This window comes from Triturus cristatus, chromosome 4_1 (genome assembly GCF_964204655.1).
Source record: "Triturus cristatus chromosome 4_1, aTriCri1.1, whole genome shotgun sequence".
Classification (NCBI taxonomy): Eukaryota; Metazoa; Chordata; class Amphibia; order Caudata; family Salamandridae; genus Triturus; species Triturus cristatus.
The window spans coordinates 1,293,157,194-1,293,170,194 of NC_140585.1; the positions used below are offsets into that span (position 1 = coordinate 1,293,157,194).

At 42.5% G+C, this 13,001-nt stretch overlaps 1 protein-coding gene across 2 annotated transcripts in view; it reads right to left on the bottom strand.

Moving 5' to 3' along the window:
* The window catches only part of RGS21 (regulator of G protein signaling 21), a 242,690-nt gene that overhangs the window by 84,398 nt on the left and 145,291 nt on the right, over window positions 1-13,001 (bottom strand). The window lies entirely within an intron of this gene.

Sequence of the window (13,001 nt, forward strand, 5' to 3'; positions counted from 1 at the left end):
CTTTCTGGTCCCTGCTGTGTGTGAACTGCCGACGGGGAGACTTCATCTCCCAGCAACCACTGCTAGAGTCACAGCGCATTAAGCATGCCATGGTCCTGCGATCTGTGCTGCTTCCGCCTAGCCTGTTTTCACCCCAGTGCCTGATGTGTGTGAAAGGTCGACAGGGAGACTTCATCTCCCAGCAAACCCTGCTGGAGCGACAGCGCTTTAAAGTGCACCCCAATTCCGCAGGACGCATGCGGGGACCAATGGCGGGCCCATCCACACCCGTCATCGCCCGGAGGATGCTGGGCTGGGCCCCTAACATCTACTACCCAATAATTGTTCTTCCTTGGATCAGAGAATTGGTAAATGCAAGGCAAAGACCCCCGAACCTGAAGGAGAAATTATTAATACACTGGACTCCCTCCTATTAAGAGCTGCAGACCTGCTTTCAAAGGAGATCGAACTAACGGAGCGTCGCCTCTCCTTGGAGGAGGTAAGACCGACTAATGTGGAGTCTGCATCTATTGCCAGCATTGGCGCAGGACCCCAATCAACCATGCTGCCTCTGACTAAAAATCCTAACCCTATAGGAGTATCAATAAGTCTAACAGATGAACCTCCACCCAAAAGGAAAAGAGGAAACGCAAAGAGATCAATGCTGGCTAAAACATCTGAAGTACCCGCCGCTACTACCTCTGCCCCCCCAGCAGTATCATCAGCCCCTCCACAAGGCACACATTCTGACACTGACACTGTACTCAGTACACATTTGACACCACAAGCGGTTGATTTATGTCAGAAATTGGAACAAATGTTTAATTCTCTTCTCTACGCACTTATGAGCAAATTAGATAAAATAGTGGAGAGATTGAACCAGCTATCTAATTCAGAATTGTCCTCTGTACAAACGAGGGGGGCCCAAAGTGGAAACCAAATCTCTGGAGCTTCTATTCCAATTCCTGCCCCCGTACATGTGCCAGACTTACGGGCCAAGCTCCACTCATCGCATTCCCTTTCAAAAGAGAGACTGGATACTTTTGATCATAGACAGCTTGGCGGTACGGACAAAAGTTAGGGGTCCTAACTTTACTACTACTAAATTGAGAAAAATCCTAATTTTAAGACTTTCGGTATTCACAGAAGGCATTTAGGAGTCCTAAAGTTAGGAGTCCTAACTATACTACTACTAAACTGAGAAAAATCCTAATTTTAAGGCTTTCGGTATTCACAGAAGGCATTTAGGAGTCCTAAAGTTAAGACTCCTAACTTCTGTGAATACCGAAATGAGTAAGTGCCTTCTGTGAATACCAAAATGAGTAAGTGCCTTCTGTGAATACCAAAATGGTAGTAAGTTTAGGCTTTTGTCTTAAGTTAGTTCTGTGAATCGGGCCCCCAAAGTCAATAGGGTGAGATTGTATGGTCATTAATTTTAACAACCAAAAGGTGGTTGAGCATTTATCTCTTCCCATTTTAGAAACCAGATTTTTGCACTTCCACTGGGCTTTTTTTATAAACCGCTCATTATTAACTTAACCTAACACCCTAGGGCTAACCCCCTTCCTATTTTCACTCTGGATGCATTGTAATTCTCCCGCCGCTCTCTACCAAAAACAGATTTGCACCCTTGAGCGAAGTATGTGATTTCATCACCCTCTGACTTTTCCAGTTTCCTTGGTTCCTCAAATTATACCTTCTAGTCAGGATACTACAGACAGTCCAATACTCCCATTGACATTTTTTAAAATAATATTGTTGAATATAGTGGGCTATAATCAGAAAAAGAGCAACCCTCATTGGTTGTCTATTGTGGAAAGGTTTGATGTCCTGTGTTTCCAGGAAACATGGGAATCGAATCAGATTGCAATAGATGGGTTCCTCACCTTTCAGACAAATGCAGCTCTCTCAAGATCCATGGGCTCAAAAGGAGGAATCGTAACTCTAATAGCCAATGCAGCAAAGATTAAAATTATTTATTTTTTAAACACCTCTACAAATTAGCACATTCTTTTATGTGAGGGTTTTAACAAGAGGGACTGGATTCTGATTCATTTTTATAACGATAATTTTGAAGGCAAAATGGAATTGGTATTAGATTTAATCGAGAAGGATATTGGTGATCTGATTAAATCCCACCACTAAATCTTTGAAATGATATGGTTGGGTGATTTTAATGCTCACAATTGGAGCCGGGTTGATTCCTCAGACTGTGGTTTGAATAAGGATTTAGGTGACTCTATCTATCATTTTTGGCATAACGATTATGGTAATTCTCTAAATAGACAACTCTTAATTAACAATCTTGACATTATAAATTCACTTGATGTCAAATCGGACCAATTATATCTAATGTTCTCTTCCCGCTCCTACAGTTCTACGATTGATTATGTTTTGGTCTCGCAATCCATAGAAGCTAAGGAGTTCATTACGATGGCAGAGAGACCGCCACCACCGGGTCGGCAGTGGCAGTCTATCCGCCATCTGGCTCCCATTTCCCCGTGTCACATTAGGATGGCGGGGGGAATCTTGCCACAAGGATGGCAGGAGCGCCCGCCATGCTTCCGCCACAGGCAATCATTGCGATTGCCTGGCGGATCTGACTGGGGATATGGTGGCGGTACCTAGCAGGTACCCCGTGCCCGATCCCAATGCTGGCGTCAGCCAGCCTTTCCACGGTGGTTGAACCGTCATGGAAAGGCTGGCGGAGGCTGGCTTCGGAGGCCCCGTTACGGGCACCCTCTGGGGAGGGCAGTTGTGCACTGGGGGGGTACACATGGTACCCCCCCTACATTTCCATTCACAAGGTGGCAGGCACCGTGTGGTGCCTGCCACGTTGTGCAGGGAAATGCAAAACATGGCCATGGCCAGCAGCACCCGCCGCAATGTTCATGTGCGACAACCGCGGTGGCGGTCGCATCTTGATTAGGGGTGCGGGACCGCCGCATGACAGGCAGACAGCCCCGATCCCGCTACAATGGCGGGCGGACTCGAGTCCGCCCGCCATCGTAATCGGCCCCTAAGTTCACTCATGTCAATAGCAATTTCTCGCCTTTCAGTGACCATGCATACATTACATTTTATATGGAATGGATTTGTGGTTGAAACTGTACTAGAAGTAGAATGATCAAACCTTTAATTGCAAGGAAAAATTGAGTGGTATTGAAATGGGCCAAGATTGACACCTCTTTATTTATGCATAAAGTTGTCACTAAGATGCACCAAGAAATCTCCACTTGCTTGGACTCCAATCCCTCAAATATGTTAAACACTCTAGTTTTTTTTAAAGATTCTAGATGAAATCCATAGTAATCTCTCTTGTCCGAGCCCAGTATGCAGAAGCCCTGCAGAGAGGTAGGTTGGTTCTAAGGTTGTACTAGGGCACTGAAGAACCTTCACTCTGCTATGAGTGCAAAAACAATCAATGTTTAAACTTACATTTTTTAATCTCTAAGTTCACTCCGGCAAGGAAAGGTCATCTTTATATTGCCTTTATGAACTTGTAAGCTGCCTTTGATTGTGTGGTCCAGGCAAAACTTTGGCCATTAATGGAACGCATGGGTATTGATAAGTCCATAATTAATTTTATTTGCAAAATGTTTTCTGCGGCCTCCGTGTGCGTCCATTATGGGAGACAGGGCGACTGTACAAGTCAATTTTGGATCACCCGCAGTGTTAGTAAGGGGTGTGTTCTTGCCCCCTTTATTTCCTTTATATATTAATGACGTGGAAGCTAAGCTGATTGGCTCTACACAAGATGCCCCCCTTGTTGGCTTAACACCTTTTCTTATTTGGGAATACTTTTCGATAAAAAAGAAATATGGTCAAATATGCTGTGGAATAGAGCTCTTCTTATGGAAAGAAGTATAGGAGTTCTGTTTGGTTTCATAAAGAAGCTTGGCTCTAAACCCATAGAAACAGTTCAAAAGATTTATGAGGCTAAAGCAACTTTTGTTGCCACTTATGGGGCAGCTGTTTGGGTAATAGCCAAGGCATCAACTTTTCAACGGGACGAGGATAGTTTCTTAAAGAATTTAGATGGTCTCCCCCAATCCTGCTCCACATCTGTCATTCTGTAATTAATGTACCTTATGTTTCAGACAAGATCAGCTCTGCCCCAATCCTTTTATGGCATACTATTTGGAAGAGAGAATCATTAAAATTAACTCATGAAATTGTGCAGGATTGCTTAAGCCTGGATGTAATATGTAAGATAAAATGACTTTAATATGTAAAGAATATGTTATATCCAATTGGTATGGGTGAATTATTTGTTAGTTACATGTATTTCTTTGTCTAAGGCTAAACTGAAATAATTGTTATTATGAAAATGTATGAGAGACAGAGGGGAACATAATTGTAACAAGAGAAGGGTTATACAATACAATTTAACACCTACATTAAGTAACACTGACATCAATTACTTATCCTTTGTGACATGGGCCCAATATAGATATCTTTTGCTAAGGTTCCATTTAAAATGTATTCCTCTTATTTTTGGTTTTCCTTCTAATGTATATTCCCTTGATGTGCTCTCAGCATGCCCCTGTGACGGACGTCCCGTCAATGGAACTTCATTTATTCTTTTTTTGCAGGTTCTATGTTGAGGAAAGGAAAAAAAATCATTTTTCCACCTATGCACTCCCTCAATTTTAGGCAATGTCGCCCTGCTCTTTATTACCTACAATCACTACTTGATCCATTAACTTGTTATTGCATAGCCTCGTTTTTACATTGTGCTCTTAATACAAGGAAGCCAATCCTGTAATTTAATATATGATCATCCTTCTTTTCAAATATCTTCTTTTATCTTGCTGTATTTAATTTTATAATTTTGAGGAATTTCTGATGAAATTGTATATAACTTTGCATTGTAAACGTTTAATGATTGTATATCCTATGTAGAATACTTTTTATGCCGTTCTTTTATACTGGGGAATAAAGTGATTGATTGATTGATTGAGCAATTCGTAGTGAAGCAAAATAAAGCATTGACATCAGTCAGACACTACATAACAATCAAGACATCTACAAGCAAAACAACTGTCCACTATTTATTTATTTTATTATCAGGACACCAGAGCTGCTCGAAGTGATTGTAGGACAATTCGACTGGATGAAAAAATGCCTGAAGGACGGTAACTAAGGGAAGATATAGTTGCATAACAAGATCAATAACTACCCAAGATCCTAAAAAAGAAAGCACAATTAAAGGTACTTTAAGACCATGAAAAAAACCTAAAAAAAGGAAAACCCACAGTTATTTTGAGATAAGCACTGATGATGTCCCATTGTACTGCTCATGACCATATATGTGACATAACAAATTTCATCCTCATTGCCATAGTGGTGCCATCTTATCACTAGTGATGACTTTCATGGGTGCTTGAATTTACTATTGTTTCAAAAAAATTGCTGTTCTTCAATTTTACTACAAACAACTGTGATGTACAGAATATTGCAGCACATAGAATTGCAAGTAATAATATTGCTCTTTTCTAAAACATTGACATATTTAATATTGTTCTATTTAATATTATTGTGTGAATTAATACATTGTTTTAAAAATGTTCTCTCAGTTTGAGTTTTAAACTTTATTATTATTTTATTGTTAATTATTTGAAATTCATTTTAGTATAGTTTAATTTTGTTTGGTTTGGCAATATATTTAGAGCATAATATTTTATTTAATTTTCAATTTGTTGGAAATTGTTGAGTTTTGCAAGAGTAGAGTGGGACGAGTATTACTATACATTATATAACATCTGTTCTGGCTAATGGCTTGCTGGCTCTGGATGCACGCTCTCCCTAAGCACACCTTTAGAAATGTCTGACATCCTTTTAGATCTTAATGTTCTTACCCGTGCCTTTCTCTCCCAGCTGCCCCACATACAACAAAACATGTCTGTCACTCTAACAGGTACAGATTTAATTAAAAGCAACCCCACACCTATATGTCATGACCTAGTCACTCCAGATATTACAGGAGTAGGAAACAGTAAAACTGCATCCTTTAAACTACTGTCTTAGAATAGATCTGTTATAAGGGGGAAACTCGGAGAACCTGAATTAGGTAATTTCATTATTGCCTTTGCTATAATTGTCTTTCAAGAGACTTGTGTTTCGGAGAACATTTTCAGGCAAGGGAATGCGAACTAAGGCATAGAGTCAGTCCCTTCTAAGGCAGGTTACCTGTCTGGCAGGCTACTAACTGGGATACAAAATACGCCAGGCATTACTGTCAAAAGATTGGATATTAACAGTAATGATATTATAGGTTTGTGCATTAGCAGGTTGAATGAGCGTGGGGATAAAGTTTATAATGTATAGAATAAGTCCACACCTAGGAATAAAGATTTACCTATTTTAAAATTGTTGGCTCATCATCTCATAGAGTGTTTAAATAAATCACCCGTCGTAATTGCAGGTGATTGCAATACCACCTTTGAGCCTCTCGAAGGATTATCAGTAATCACAGAGGGGGAAGATGAAGCAAGGGGCATCAGAAAACTAGAGGCCAAACTGGTTAGTTCAAGGTCTTCTGCGGCATTTCAATTGATGTCTCTCACTATACCTACTGGGTTAAATTGCTGTACTAACAGATTCAGCTCAGATAAGTTCCCTGCTCCAACGTTTGAAAGAGAGTCTAGCCAGAGCAGTGTTAGAAATGGGGGTCTCTAGTTGGCAGAGGTAGGTACCTTTGACCATGTAGGGGCCCTTGCTTCTAGTCAGGGTAAGGGGCTACAAGTTTAAAATAACCCCTGCTCACCGCTTTGGTAGCTTGGCACGAGCAGGCAGGCTTATCTCAGAGGCAGTGTGTAAAGCATTTGTGAAAACATACAGTAATACAGTGAAAACACTACAAAAGGACACCACACCAGTTTAGAAAAATAAGTAATCTTTATCTAGACTTAACACAAAACCAAATGACAAAAATCCACAATACAGTATTCAACAATATGACTTTCAAATGGTAGAAATAGCTCAATTCAAAGTAGATGGTAAATGCAACACTTTACTCTCAAAGTAACTTGGATGCGTAAAGCAATATTACACAAAAGGGTCACAGGGAAGGTGATGCGTCGGTGCCTTGCTTCGGGGGAGGTGATGCGTTGGTTCCTTACTGCAGCGCAGGGGAGGTGATGCGTTGGTTCCTTACCGGAGAGGAGGTGATGCGTCGGTTTCCTACTGCATTCCGGTTACGGTGCGACAAGATGGCGCCTCGAAGCAATGCGGCGATCCGGTGAGATGCGACAAAATTGTGTCTTTGATGTGATGCGACAACTCGGATGCGATGCATGCAAGCCCGATGGCCTTGTGGCGAAATCGATGGTTTCTTGAGCCTTGACAGGCCCTGCGACGCACTTCTCCGGTGATGCGACGGCAACCTCTGAGGTGGTGGCACGCTTCTCAGGTGATGCAACATGCTTCTTCGGAAATGCAACAGCATACAGCTGCGGCGGAGACATGCTTCTTCCTCGTTGCATCGCGCTCCCAGCTCCCAGCGACACGCAGTCTCTAGAGGACCGAAAACAACAGCAGGCACCTCTCTGCATGTAAACTTCACAGCAAGGAAATTCAGGGGGGAGCTGCTGGTGAAGTCTTTGTGTCCCCGAGGCTTCAGAACAGGAGGCAAGCTCAGCTTCAAGCCCTTGGAGATCTTCCTGAAGATGATAAAGTACACACAAAGTTCCTCTTCTCCTTTCCTTGGCAATAAGTAACCACTGCAGGCCAACCCCAAACAGTCACTAGTGCAGGGGCCGTCTCCTCCTTCAGCTTTCTTGGTTTCTCTCCTTGGCAAAACTTGTCTTGATTCCGAGAAGTGATCTAAAATTCTGGGGTCTGGGCCCCAGTATTTATACTACAAAATCCTTTGTTCTCTGAAGGCAGAGAGTGTCTGTACCTAGTCAAAACCAGTTTTGTCCTCCATGGTGCAGCTTCCTGGCAGGAGGTGGAGACAGCATTGTTGAAAGCAGACCTGGCCCAGGTAGCTGAAAAGAAATCTCCCCCCTACTCTCTATTCTATGCAGGCTCAGGCAAGTGAAAGGAAATCTCCTCCCCCTACTCTCTATCCAACTCAGGTCCTATTAAGCCCAGCCCTGACCCATCAGACTGCCGGAGCCAAAGCCATCTCCATCCCCCTGTCACTCACAAACCAGACATGGAATGCACAAACCTAGCAGAGGCATACTGGATGGTTAGGCAAGAAAACACCTACTTTCTAAAAGTGGTATTTTCAAACACAGAATGTAAAAATCACCCACACTAAAAGATGTATGTTAACATTTTGAGTTCAGGCATACTAAACTTTATTTTCCCATCTTGTTCCTAGGGTCAGTTAGGACTATAAGATGTTATAATCAAACTGCCCATTCTGGCCTATGGGAACAGTAGCCTTGCAAGAGTGAAAAATGAAATTGGCTGTAATTCACTATCTGGACATGCCACACACATCAGGGTATGTCCTGCCTTTCACATACAATGCACCCTGCCCATAGGGGTACCTTGGGCCTACCTTAGGGGTGGCTAACATGTAGAAAATGGAAGGTTTAGGGAATGGCAAGTGGGTGCACTTGCCAAGTGACATGGCACAACCAGACTGCACACAGGCTCCGCAATGGCAGGCCTAAGCCACACTTTACAAGCTGCTTCTGTGGGTGGCACAACCAGTGCTGCAAGCCCACCAGCAGCATTCGATTTACAGGCCCTGGGCACACATGGTGCACTGTACTAGGGTCTGACAAGTAAATCAAATAGCCAATCATGGGTTCAATAATCCATTACAACAATTTACAATTGGGAGCACTTGCACTTTGGCCCTGAACAGCAGTGGCAAAGTGCCCTAAGCATCTAGACCAGCAAAAACATAGCAAAAACATAGGAGGCAAAAGTGAATAAATGGAAGGGAGACCCACGCCAATGGTGCCAGGTCTAACACGCAGAATTGATTATCTTCTCCTTGATATTGACCCATGACACATTGCACTTGACTTTGATGTTATGATACAGAAAGGCAGTGACCATAATGCACTCAGTTATTCACAAAATTGTATTAGGCCAATCATGGCCATAAAAGTACAGATAATAAAAACATTCACAAATATAACTGCATTACAGAGTTCAAAACACATCAGAGGACAGGAGATAAAATACAGTTAGTTTCTTGAAACACACTGAATAGATGACATGCCAATAATAAGATATATAAAAAGCAGATAATAATTTGGGAGCAGCCTACGAACAAACTTATTTTCTATCTGTTGAATTGACCCGGGACCTTTATAGCCCCAGACCCCTGCACCATAGGTCATCACAGTGACTCATTTAGTCTGATAAATCTCCCTCAGTCTTTTGACCGCTTTGTGACCCAACCTTCTCACAAATGAGAACACCGCCTCCATAGCTCTGTGAGTAAGAGCAGCCCTGGATTGATGTAGGCTATGTCTTTGATCAAAAGAGAGGCCCAGATAATTAAAACACAACACTTCATGGATTTCTGTTCCCCCCAAAAAGAGAAGCCCAAGTTTTCACCTTTCTAGGTCCTGAGCTCATTATAAAATATGTGTGTACATTTGTTTTAAGATCAAAAGCCCATAAAATTATAAATAATCATCTAAAAGAAGCTGGAGACCATTAGCGGTACTCACCATTAATACCACGTTGCCTGTATACAACAGCACAAACAGGGCTCTTGTCTTAATTCAAGTGAGATCCTTCCCTGTCTTGGTTAGTTTGGATTCTAAATCATTGATATAGATGAGCAGCAGCAGAGGGGCAAAGACACACTCTTATCTCATGCCTAAGTGTGACCTAATTATTTTTGTAAGTTCCCCATCTTTTACCGAATCTAACTCTGATATTGGTGCCCCAATGCATTCTTAGTAGGAGCCCAATTGCACCTGGTACATTTCTCATCCTGGTCAAACAGTCCAACAACATTCTCCTTTTGACCAAGTCAATAGCAGAGGAGAGGTCCATGAAAACAAGGTGAATGGAGCCTCTCCTTGCCTTGACATATTTCTCTATTGTCAGATGCAGGTTAAAGTACTGCTCCACAGTGCCAACCCCTAGAAGGAATCCATACTGGGCATTAGGGACTGATTCTCTTCCTGCCAGGCTTCAAGGTTTACAAAAAGATCCCTTACCAAAATATTTAAGGAGCTATCTAGGAGGGATATGGGAAGATACCAAACCGGGGACTTCTGATCCCCCTTCTTAAATATTGCGACAATTATAGCTTTGGACCATGATGGGATTTGGTCTTCTTTGATTGCTGCTTTAAAAACTTTAGTGAAAATGGGAGCTCAAAGTATTTCATTTTCTTTAAAGAGGTCCAAAAGGACCTATCAGGGTCAGGGGTGCCTTCAAACTGTTAATGATTGTCAATCTGTTTAAGAATAAGATAACCTCAGTTCCACAATCTGACTTAACAATGTCATTGTCAAATAACAGGAAAGCAATTGAGTGGCACTAAATTAGCTTTAGTTCAGATACTCTTGCAGGCATACGCTGCATTCAATAGCCTTTTGGGCCCTTTTGAAAATATCTCAACCAATGAAATACCTTGGGGGAAACTGCATAATGATTTTTTCAACGCCTTAAATTTGTAATGCACTAAAGTAATGAAGGCTAGTAAAGGAAGGGTGAACCATGCTCCTTCCTGGTACAAAACAAATGCCATAAGGCCAAGGAGCTTCTAACAAGGGCAATCAAAGTGGGTGATCGCAAACCAATCAGGGAACATTGTGCGATTCATAAAACTAATATTGCCTCATCTAGGCAGAAATGGATTAATTCGTACTGGCCTGCCCTACTTGAAGCTTCCAAACACAAATATTATAAGCTATTCTGGCAGATATTCGCACACGGTGACTCAATATTTCCAAGCCCCATAGAATATGCTATCCAAGCTCAGCAATGGGTGAAACACTTTACGGAACTGCATGCTGCAGCTCCTCAGATTGCTCCTCTCATAACTGAATACAAGACAGCCCTACATGATGAAGCTATCATAAACAACAATACATTTCCTCGGATGAGACGTCAATGGCCACTAATTTTCTATGTTCTGGTAAGGTGCCCAGCCTAGATAGGGTTCCAGTAGAACTTCATCGTTCAGAGCCTGGTGTATGGGAACCTTATATCAATGTCCTATAAAAAAAGATTTTGGCAAGTAATAGCACCTGTCTATGTGCCAAAATAATCCCTATCTACAAAATCTGTGATAGAACATTTTGTAACTATAGACCAATCAGCTTGATTGGTAAAACTTCAGAACATTTCTTTGTAATCAAACATTGGTTAGATTACAGGTCTGGTTGGACGAAAGAAAGATTTTATTCTCTTTTCAGGCAGGGTTTCATACCAAAGTGAGTACCATCGCCCAAGTCTTTTGTTTGAATCTAATAATCTGGAAAAATCTGGCTCTCTCAAAGGATCATTTGTACATGGCATTGGTGGATTTGAGGGTCGCCTTTAAGCTGGTCCTAGACATCAATTGTGATTCACTTTGGCCTATATGGGCGTTGAACCATGCTTACTGGATATCCTTATTAGACTCCACGATAAGAATTATGCCCAAGTGAGGTGGGGGCTAGGGTGGAGCTTATAGATCATATACCTATTGTCCTTGGCGTGCAACAGGACTGTGTGCTCACCCCACCCTGTTTTTCCTGTATATAAACAATGTTGTAGACCATTTATTAATTTGTGACCACGATAGCCCCTGGTTGGAAGGACTGTCAATACCCACACTACTATTCATGGACAACACCGTCCTACTTTCCTGTACCCCTTCCAGGCTGCAGAACCTGCTTAACAGTTTTGCTAAGTATTGAGTCGTAATGTAATGTAAATTGGTACTTATAGAGCGCACAGCTACTCAACAGAGTGTCCCAGCGCTAAAAGACCTCAAGACAGACAAACTGACACTATATCCGAAGGAGCGATGAGCTTATTGGCTATTGCTGGAATAGTCAGGATTTCAGCTGCTTCCTGAAGGTGAGTAAATCCTGCACCTGTTTGAGTGAAAATGGCAGGCACTTTCATAGATGGGAGGCCTGCACTTGGAAGTAGCGACCACCTAAGAGGGCGCGGGAAAACTTGGGGATGATTCCCAGCTGCTGCGATGAAGACCTCAGAGTTCTTCGCTGTATGCAGTGCTGAACTCTTTTTCTAATATAGAAGGCACCAGTGTCATGTAGAGCCTTAAAAGCCAAAACGAGAGCTTTGAACCGAATTCCCTTACGGACCGGCAGCCAGTGCAGGGCTTTCAAATGGGTGGCAATGCACGCTCTGTCCGCAGCATTCTGGACCATCTGAAGATGATTTAATAAATATTCTGGGAGGCCCAGGTACAAGACGTTAGCGTAGTCTAGCCTCGAAAAAATCAGAGCCTGGACTACAGTCTTCCTATGAGTAACCGTGAGTAGGGGGAGAAAATTCTTTAATATTTTTAACAGGCCAAAACAGGAACCAGCTACTGTTTTGATCTGAGCTTTCATAGATAAATTATCATCTAGCTTGACCGCTAAGTACTTGACTACTCACTGAGGTTGAAGGGGGGGACATGGCCAAAGGCCACCATTGGCGCCAAACATCACTGGGTGAAGGACCAAAGAAAATGATTTCCGATTTCTCCGTATTGCACTTTAATTGGTTTAGTCTTAGCCATGAGAACACCTCTGTCTAGCAGATGTTGATCTCATCCCCCTAAAATCAGTGCCCTTGTCGCATGTAAACAGCAATTGAGTATCATCTGCGTATGATACTATTGTTGTGCCATGTAACTCAGCTAGGTGAGCGAGGGGGAGCCACATATAAATTGAAAAGGATTGAGCCCTGAGGAACTCCTACCTTCATGGGGGGATGGGGGCAGCAAAGGGAGGGGACCAAATCGTTTGCTGTCCGTCTTTCAGAAAGGAAGAAAACCACTTGAGTACCGTGCCACCAATGCCGCACTCCTAAAGTCTCTGCAGGAGCCGGTCGTGGGGCACGGTGTCAAAGGCTTCTGAGAGGTCCAG